The sequence below is a fragment of the Dermacentor andersoni genome, chromosome 2 (assembly GCF_023375885.2).
Source record: "Dermacentor andersoni chromosome 2, qqDerAnde1_hic_scaffold, whole genome shotgun sequence".
NCBI classification, from domain to species: domain Eukaryota; kingdom Metazoa; phylum Arthropoda; class Arachnida; order Ixodida; family Ixodidae; genus Dermacentor; species Dermacentor andersoni.
In genome coordinates, this window is record NC_092815.1 from 204,280,201 (window position 1) to 204,288,988 (window position 8,788).

General features: G+C 49.9%; 1 long non-coding RNA gene across 1 annotated transcript; it reads right to left on the reverse strand.

Annotated features, from left to right (window-relative positions):
- On the reverse strand, positions 1-3,519 carry LOC140216001 (uncharacterized). Its single transcript, XR_011892645.1, has 2 exons — positions 3,169-3,519; positions 1-2,986 (listed from the first exon to the last, which is right to left on the reverse strand). It is a non-coding gene; the product is annotated as an uncharacterized lncRNA (long non-coding RNA).
- Positions 3,520-8,788: the final 5,269 nt, after the last annotated feature.

Here is an 8,788-nt window from a genome sequence, read left to right on the forward strand (position 1 = left end):
TGAACAGAACGCGCGACTTTATTGGCAGAAGACAAGCAGTGTACATTCTCGTGCAATAGCAGAAATAAAGTTTGCATGTCGAGATACGCTGGAATCATTGACGCGAGCTCGTAAACGGCTCACCGTCGTCGTCGCACGTGGTGGTCAGGTTAACGAGCAACAACCAGCAGCGGAAACATATTGGACAGAGTGTGCCACTTGTTTGCAGCGACAGTCGCCGTTAAAAATGCCCAAATTGCATTGCGAAGCAATCGGGAGACGCAGGCATCTGCTACCGCAGCCTACACAGCGACATGGGCTACCCCAGATTTTAGCCATTCACTCCTTTCCAACCTGCACGTTTCTTTTCTTTCGGGGGCCGCTAATGTGTGGCTCACACTTGCTGTCTCACATTGTCTCACTATGGACAAGTCGCTTTCGTGGGCATCGCCTCCATCAGCTACTTTTGCGGGCCTTTCCAACCATCTGGCTATCAACTTCATACGCATCGGACTATGTAAGCACGTATGCTGGTCTCCGTTCATGCCTAATCGCGGCCGAGAAAGGCCAGAGGCACAACATGCCCATTGCTGCAGCAGGAAAGCGCGAACGGGGAGCACGAATCACGGTGCATGAAAATTGGGAGTCTATGTCGCTGTGCAGGCTGCAGGAGCGAATGCTTACGTCGAGAGACTGCTTCCCAGTGCAACCGACCAGGCCGCAATATTCTAAAAACATAACACTGCGACCATAACCAAGTGACATAACAGCAAAATTAAACAGCAATCAGTCACCGCATGAGGTTCAGACAATACATTATACATTGGCGACGAACCATATGGCAACAGTGAGCATTCACATACACGGGTCTCTTAGGGTACATTGAGCTGCCTACCTACAGGCGTAGTGTCTGCCTTCGTCGCACGTGGTGGTCTACTAACGAGCAACAACCAGCAGCAGAAACAGATTGGACAGAGTGTCCCACCTGTTTGCGGCGACAGTCGCTGTTAAAGATGAGCAACTTGCAGTGCAAAGCAATCAAGTGACGCAGGCATCTGCTGCCGCAGCCTACACAGCGACATGGACTACCCATCATTTTAGCATTGACTCCTTTCCAGCCTGCATGTTTCTTTTCTTTTGGAGGCCGCTAATGTGTGGCTCACACTTGGTGTCCCACATTGTCTCAATATGGACAAGTCGCTTTCGTGGGCATCACCTTCATCAGCCACTTTTACGGGCCTTTCCACCCAACTTCATACACGTCCGACCATGTAAGCACTTATGCTGGTCTCCGTTCATGCCTAATCGCGGCCGAGAAAGGCCAGAGGCACAATTTGCCCATGGCTGCAGCAGGAAAGGGTGAACGGGGAGCACGAATCACGGTGTGCGTAAATTGGGAGTCTATGTCGCTGTGCAGACTGCAGGATCAAATGCTTACTACGAGAGGCTGCTTCCCAGTGCAACCGACCAGGCCGCAATATTCGAAAAACATAAAACTGCGACCGTAACCAAGTGGCATAACAGCAAGATTAAACAGCAATCAGTCACCGCATGAGGTTCAGACAATACATTATACATTGGCTACGAACCATCTTACGGCATAATGCTTGCCTTTGTCACATGTGGTGGTCTGGTAACGAGCGACAACCTGCGGTACAAACAGATTGGACAGAGTCTCGCACCTGTTTGAACCAACAGTTGCCGTTGAAGATGAGCAACTTCCATTGCGAAGCAATCAGGTGACGCAGGCATCTGCTGCCGCAACCAACACAGCGACATGGACTAGCCGGCATTTTAGCGTTAACTCCTTTCCAACGTGCACATTTATTTTCTTTCGGGGGCTGCTATGTGTGGCTCACACTTTGTCGCAATGTGGACAAGTCGCTTTTGTGGGCATCACCTTCGGCAGCCATTCTTGCAGGCCTTTCCACCCATACGGCTATCAACTTCATACACTTCGAACCATGTGAGCAAATATGCTGGTCTCCGTTTTGAGCAAATCATGGCCGAGGTAAGCCCCAAGCACAATTTGCCCATTACTGCAGCAGGCCAGAACGAACGGGGCGCACCAGTTACGGTGTGTGTATACTGGGAGTCTAAGTCGCTTTGCGGACTGCAGGAGCAAATGCTTACCTCGAGGGACTGCTTACCAATGCAACTGACCAGGCCCCCACATCTGAGAAACGTAACACAGTTACCACAGCCAAGTGTGGCAGCAAAACCAGATTCTGCAATCAATCACTTCACTGTAGCTTGCACAAAGACCCAGGCTATCAAGGAAGAGGAGCAATCATCAACGAGACTAGGAATATGGAAAATGAGAAAGCTTGCATTCAAGAGAGAAGCCACTCTGCTCTGCAAGCATTGAAGGCTAAAAACATCAAGAAAAGTAAAATGGTGCATAGCACATGTGCATAGGTTAATGCAAGATGCATGCTGATGCTGCATCAGCTATTTCAGGAGAGGAATTGCGCATGACAACATACACTAGAAGATACTGCTACAGATATGTTAGGCTGCTAGACAGTGACTGGTATTAAGTATCAGCGAAGAATCGGTTGACCTTTATATTTGGATGAGGATGAATGACCTCTAACAAAAATGGGCAATGAGAAAGCTTGCATTTATAGAAGAAAAATTACACTTGGCACAAACGGAATGAACATGGCTAGGAAGCTGATTAAGGGCAAACTGATGGAACTCAATCTTTTGGCCAGCGTCGTCCGTGCTTGGTCAGATGTTGCAGGTGCACCTGAAGACGAAGAATTTCTAGAAAGTCCTTTTTGAGTTACCTGGATGACTCAACCAAATGTCCGTGCTGGTGGAATGGTGGCTGAAGCTCTTTTCAGTCTTGACACAGTCCTCTGCAGACTTGATATCTCATTCATATTCTTCTGCATGTGCTTCTTTGTTCTTGGTGTAAAAGCCTTGCAAATTCGGCTCTAGCCCCTTCCTGTTGGCGCAGATAGGAGCTCCTGTGATGACCAAGATGTGCTTGGCATAGACTCTGTTGAGGCAAAACGGTGACACATGAGATACAGCACAGATTAGCCAAATTTATGTGTGTTTTATATGTTCGAACCAATTATACTGAACCATAAATATGAACAAACATTCATATCTGCTGCAAACAGCAAGCCAATACAGCATATATCAAACATATTTATTTCTGAACCATGTGTTGTTTACCTTGTAGTAGTAGCCAATGTCCACACAATGACCTTGTTGTAGCAGGCAGCAGCTTCTGTTTAGTGCGTGGAGTGTGTTGCTTTATACTGGTGCCGTCTTCATTACTGCATGTCTGGAACAGAAATTTTGACTGAATCAGAAATTGAAAAAGCAAAGTTTTAAAATGCAAAAAGGTGTGACATATATGTTGTAATGATTTGCGACTACAGAACACATGCAAATGTACACTGTCTGTTCTAGGGTGCTTAAGCAGCATGTTAAATAAATATTGCTATTGACCATAAAATTGATGTCTGCCTAACTACAATGCATGTTAACAGCGCAAGTACTATTAAGATCACAAATGAGAACATTTGTGGGTTCATTTATACACTAGAAGTGATCACACTGCTAGTTCCACAAACAAATGCATGAAAGTCATGAAGCTATTAGAACTGATGCATTATTTTTCTGCACGAACGTGATGCACCGCTTCACTACTGCAAAAATAAATGCCCTACGGTAAACCAATCTGAACAGCAAGAACATTTGGAACCAACAAGTACGAAATATGGGTGAATTATCATGCTTGCAACTGTTTAATACATTAAATTCTGTACTTTCATTTTATTTTACCAAAGGATTATTCGGTTTTGTTGACGAAAGACGTTGCCGACCGACTCGAAAAAAATGTTTAATATGTATATTGATAAGGCTACTCAGTCACCTACAACCACGGCTACAATAACATGAAAAATGAGACGCGCGTTCCGATATCGCTCTTTCTTTCCTGGTTGTGTGTGTAAACCAAACGACAGCCTCGCAAGTAAAGGTTTATTTAGGAAACAGCAACTGAGATCCTCACTGCCCATATGTAATGCAGGATCTAGTTCGTTAACTTGTGCCCGCCTGGAAGGTAATGACACGGACATTATATAACGATTCAAGCAGCGGTGTTAAACGACTCACCGTTATTGCCGTTGTCAGCCGCAGCAAAATCCAGCTCCCGTTTCGATGCAGACCTGTTCCGAATGGCTCACGACCGAAACCCAACTGCCGGGCTTACATGTCCGCTTGGAAACACGTAACTTCACCCCAAGTTAAATAACGCGAGACATCGAAGCGCAAGAAACTAGTTTTAGAAACAAAGCAGTCTTGAGTGTACGAACGAATGAATCCGTGCCGCCGTGCACTCGGAAATACCGGTAAAAATTTTAAATCCAGGCCAGAGGTCACGTGAAAGATCGATGATGCTGAACGCTATTTGCGTTTATTATGGCGAAGAAACAATAAACTTACTAACAAAGAGCACAATATCTAATTAGCAATGATAATTTTGCCCTGTTTTTATGTAAAAGAAAATGCTTCGGTAATTGTAAGAGAAAGTTTGTAAGATAAAATTGCGCTTATTACGACGCCTCTACCGGGAAATGTTGGAACTAACGAACGAATCCCGAAAGTGATGCTACTACGTCGGCTTTGTTAGCAGCGGCGCGCGGTCGATTTTTTCGCCCTCTGTGGCCATTTGTTGAACTTGAGAGTGTGCTACCCCTGTGCCCTCTTTGGCACAGTGGCGCCGCGTCGCGGCACCTTTGGGCAGCATATTGTTACGTGTGGAAAGACACAGAATAAAGAAGCTATATACAGGTTATTTACACTGGAGCCAGATCGCCAGGCCGACACTCGCTCGCGGCAAAAGGGCACCGACCCACTTCGTCGTCGTTCTCGCGGCGGCTCGTACCTTCAGCATCACGAGATGATATCGTAATACTACTCCCCGGCGGCAAAAGCGCCGTCACGGTGCTGTTAAATATCCAAGGCGCGTGGAGGGTTGTAGGGTTTGAGTCGGGCGACGTGGACAATGTCACTGGCTGTCACAGTGGAGGACGTAGTGGGCGTGGCTAGAGCGATTTCGTAGGTGACATCGGTTACTTGGCAAAGCACGTGATAGGGGCCTGTGTAGCAGGAAAGCAGCTTTTCACAAAGCTCAACTTTACGTGATGGTGACCAAAGCAACACGAGGGCGCCGGGCACAAAATGGACATCACGGTGACGGAGGTCGTAGCGTTGCTTCTGTTTGCCTTGAGAGACTTGTAGACGAGTGCGCGCAAGTTGGCGAGCATGGTCAGCATGGGCGATAGCGTCACGGGCATAAGCGCTAGTTGAAGCTGTGGACGGAAGCACAGTGTCCAGTGGTAGCGTCGGTTCACGGCCATACAAGAGGTAAAAAGGCGAAAAGCCAGCAGTTTCGAGACGGGAAGAGTTATACGCAAATGTAATGTAAGGTAGAGCCTGGTCCCAGTCACGGTGGTCGTCTGAAACGTATTTGGATAGCATGTCTGTAAGGGTGCGGTTCAAACGCTCAGTGAGGCCGTTCGTGTGAGGGTGGTAGGAGGTGGTAAATTTGTGCTGTATTGAGCAGGCACGCATGATGTCGTCAATGACTTTGGCTAAGAACGTACGGCCACAGTCTGTTAGCAATTGACGCGGGGCACCATGAATCAAAATGATATCATGCAGGAGGAAGTCCGCAACATCAGTTGCGCAACTGGTCGGAAGAGCGCGGGTTACGGCATAGCGGGTCGCGTAGTCCACCGCGACTGCAACCCACTTGTTTCCTGATGTAGATTCCGGAAATGGGCCGAGAAGGTCTAAGCCGACACGATGGAAGGGCTCGGCGGGGATGTCGAGCGGCTGCAGGTAACCGGCGGGGAGCTGGGAAGGCTTCTTGCGTCGTTGGCAAAGTTCACAAGCGGCGACGTAACGTCGTACGGAACGGGCAAGGCCCGGCCAGAAAAAACGGCGACGTACACGGTCATAGGTTCGAGATACGCCGAGGTGTCCTGCTGTTGGTGCGTCGTGAAGTTCTTGTAGAACGGTTGAGCGGAGGTGCTTAGGTATGACAAGTAGGAACTCAGAGCCGTCCGGATGAAGGTTACGACGGTACAGAGTACCGTCGCGGAGGACGAAGAGGCGTAAAGTGGCGTCGGCCGGAGAGTGTTCAAAACGGTCGATGAGGGCTCTGATGTAGGCGTCACGACGTTGCTCGTCGGCGAAATGAACCAGCTGCGACACAGAGAATACACAAGCAGCACTGGTAATATTGGAGGAGTCAGGGTCGTCAACAGGGTAACGCGACAAGCTGTCAGCGTCTTGGTGCAAGCGGCCAGACTTGTAGACCACGGAATATGAAAATTCTTGTAGCCTCAAAGCCCATCGACCAAGCCGGCCTGTAGGATCCTTTAGCGATGAGAGCCAGCAGAGAGCATGATGGTCAGTGACTACGGAAAAAGGGCGACCGTAAAGGTAGGGACGGAACTTCGCAACCGCCCAGACTACAGCAAGGCATTCGCGTTCTGTAATGGAATAGTTGCGCTCCGATGGTGTGAGGAGGCGGCTTGCATAAGCAATAACACGATCCTGGCCACACTGACGCTGGGCCACTGACGCCATGACCGCTGGCATCTGTGCACAATTCTGTAGGGGCATCAGGGTCGAAGTGGGCGAGAATGGGTGGTGAGGAGAGAAGAGTGACGAGACGAGAGAAGGCGGCGGCTTCTTCAGGGCCCCACAAGAATTGTACGCCTTTCTTCAATAGATTAGTCAGGGGTCTAGCAATTGCCGCAAAATCTTGAATAAAACGACGAAAGTACGAGCATAGCCCGAGAAAACTTCGAACGTCTGCGGCTGTCTTCGGAACCGGAAAGTCTCGGACAGCGCGAGTTTTGTCGGGATCAGGCTGTACTCCGGAAGCGTCAACGAGGTGGCCCAGAACAGTAATTTGGCGGCGGCCGAAACGACATTTGGACGAGTTAAGTTGCAGGTTCGCCTTTCGAAATACGTCAAGTATAGCTGTTAGACGCTCAAGGTGAGTGTCGAACGTGGGCGAGAAGACGATGACGTCGTCGAGGTAGCATAGACAGGTGGACCATTTGAAACCACGGAGCAAGGAGTCCATCATACGCTCAAAGGTGGCAGGGGCGTTGCATAATCCAAACGGCATTACTTTAAATTGGTATAGGCCATCAGGTGTGATGAACGCGGTTTTTTCTCTGTCCATGTCGTCAACAGCAATCTGCCAGTATCCAGAACGAAGACCAATGGAAGAGAAATAGCTGGAACCGTGGAGGCAGTCAAGGGCGTCGTCTATACGTGGGAGCGGGTAGACGTCCTTCTTAGTAATGTTGTTCAAATGGCGGTAGTCTACACAGAAGCGCCACGTGCCATCCTTCTTCTTAACCAACACTACAGGTGACGCCCAGGGACTGGAAGACGGCTCAATGATGTTTTTGTCTAGCATTTTGTTGACTTCACTTTGAATTACTCGGCGTTCAGACGCAGAAACTCGATATGGTCGTCGGTGAATAGGAGTAGCATCGCCAGTAAGAATCGGATGCTTGACCGCGAGCGTCTGGCCTAAAGGGCGATCGTCGAAATCGAAAATATCTCTGTAGGACGATAACACTTGGTAAAGGTCTTCAGCCTGCGCAGAAGACAGGTCCGTCGCGATCATTTTCTGTATCTTGGGGTCGGCGGCCGAGGCTGGCATGATGGGCCCCCTAAGCTCGCAAGAAGCATCGGTCGATAATGTTGCCACGTGATGGTCGCCGAGACAATCAACGTTGGCAAGGCAAATACCTTGCGGTAGAATTTGCTTTGCCAATCCAAAGTTAAAGATAGGCATGAAAGTGCGGTTCGCCGTAATGGTAAGTATACTGTGAGGCACGGTAACGTCATACTGTAGCGGAATGTCGGGCAGAGGAGTGACGAGGTACTCGCCATCAGGGACTGGTGGGAAAGACAAGAGTTCAATATAGGCTATTGATTTTGGCGGCAGGCGAATAAAGCCGGTGGGGCGTAGGCGGCACTGGGGTGAGTCAGAAGGTTCTGTGAGAATCGGCAACTCAAGGCGAAGGGTACTGGCAGAGCAGTCAATAAGAGCAGAATGCGCGGAGAGAAAATCGAGGCCGAGAATGAGGTCGTGGGGGCAATGAGCAATCACGGTGAAGAGGACAGGAGTGTGGCGGCCGGCGATGCTGACACGTGCCGTACACATGCCGATGATAGGCACAGTACCGCCATCCGCAACGCGGACGACGCGTGCCGACGCTGGGGTGAGGAGCTTGTTCAGTCGTCGTCGGAAGGCAGCACTCATAATAGAAAGATGTGCACCAGTATCGATGAGTGCCGTGACAGGATAGCCATCAACGTCAACGTCAAGAAGGTTTTGGTTCGTGTGCAACGTCAGCAGAGGATTTGAGGGCAGAGTGGACAAGGCAGCTTCACCTCCAGAAGCTGCAGTGCCTAGTTTTCCGGCTGGATCCGGGAGGCGATAGGCGACGGAGAGAAGCGACGGGGTTGGGGCGAACGAGACTGATGGCGTCGAGGTGAGGGCGAGCGGCTGTAGCGAAGGTTCGGGGCAGGAGCATCAGCAGCAATGGGGTCATGGCGGGTGGCATAGGGAACAGAAGGTCCAAAGGGGCGGGAATGAGCGGCGGTGTATGTCCGAGGAGGTGGTGGCGATCGGTTGCGGCAGTGACGAGCGACGTGGCCGATGCGACAGCAGTGAAAGCAGATCGGCCTGTCATCAGGGATACGCCATTCGGACGGGTTGCGGCGCGGTGTGGGAGAGAAAGGCTGG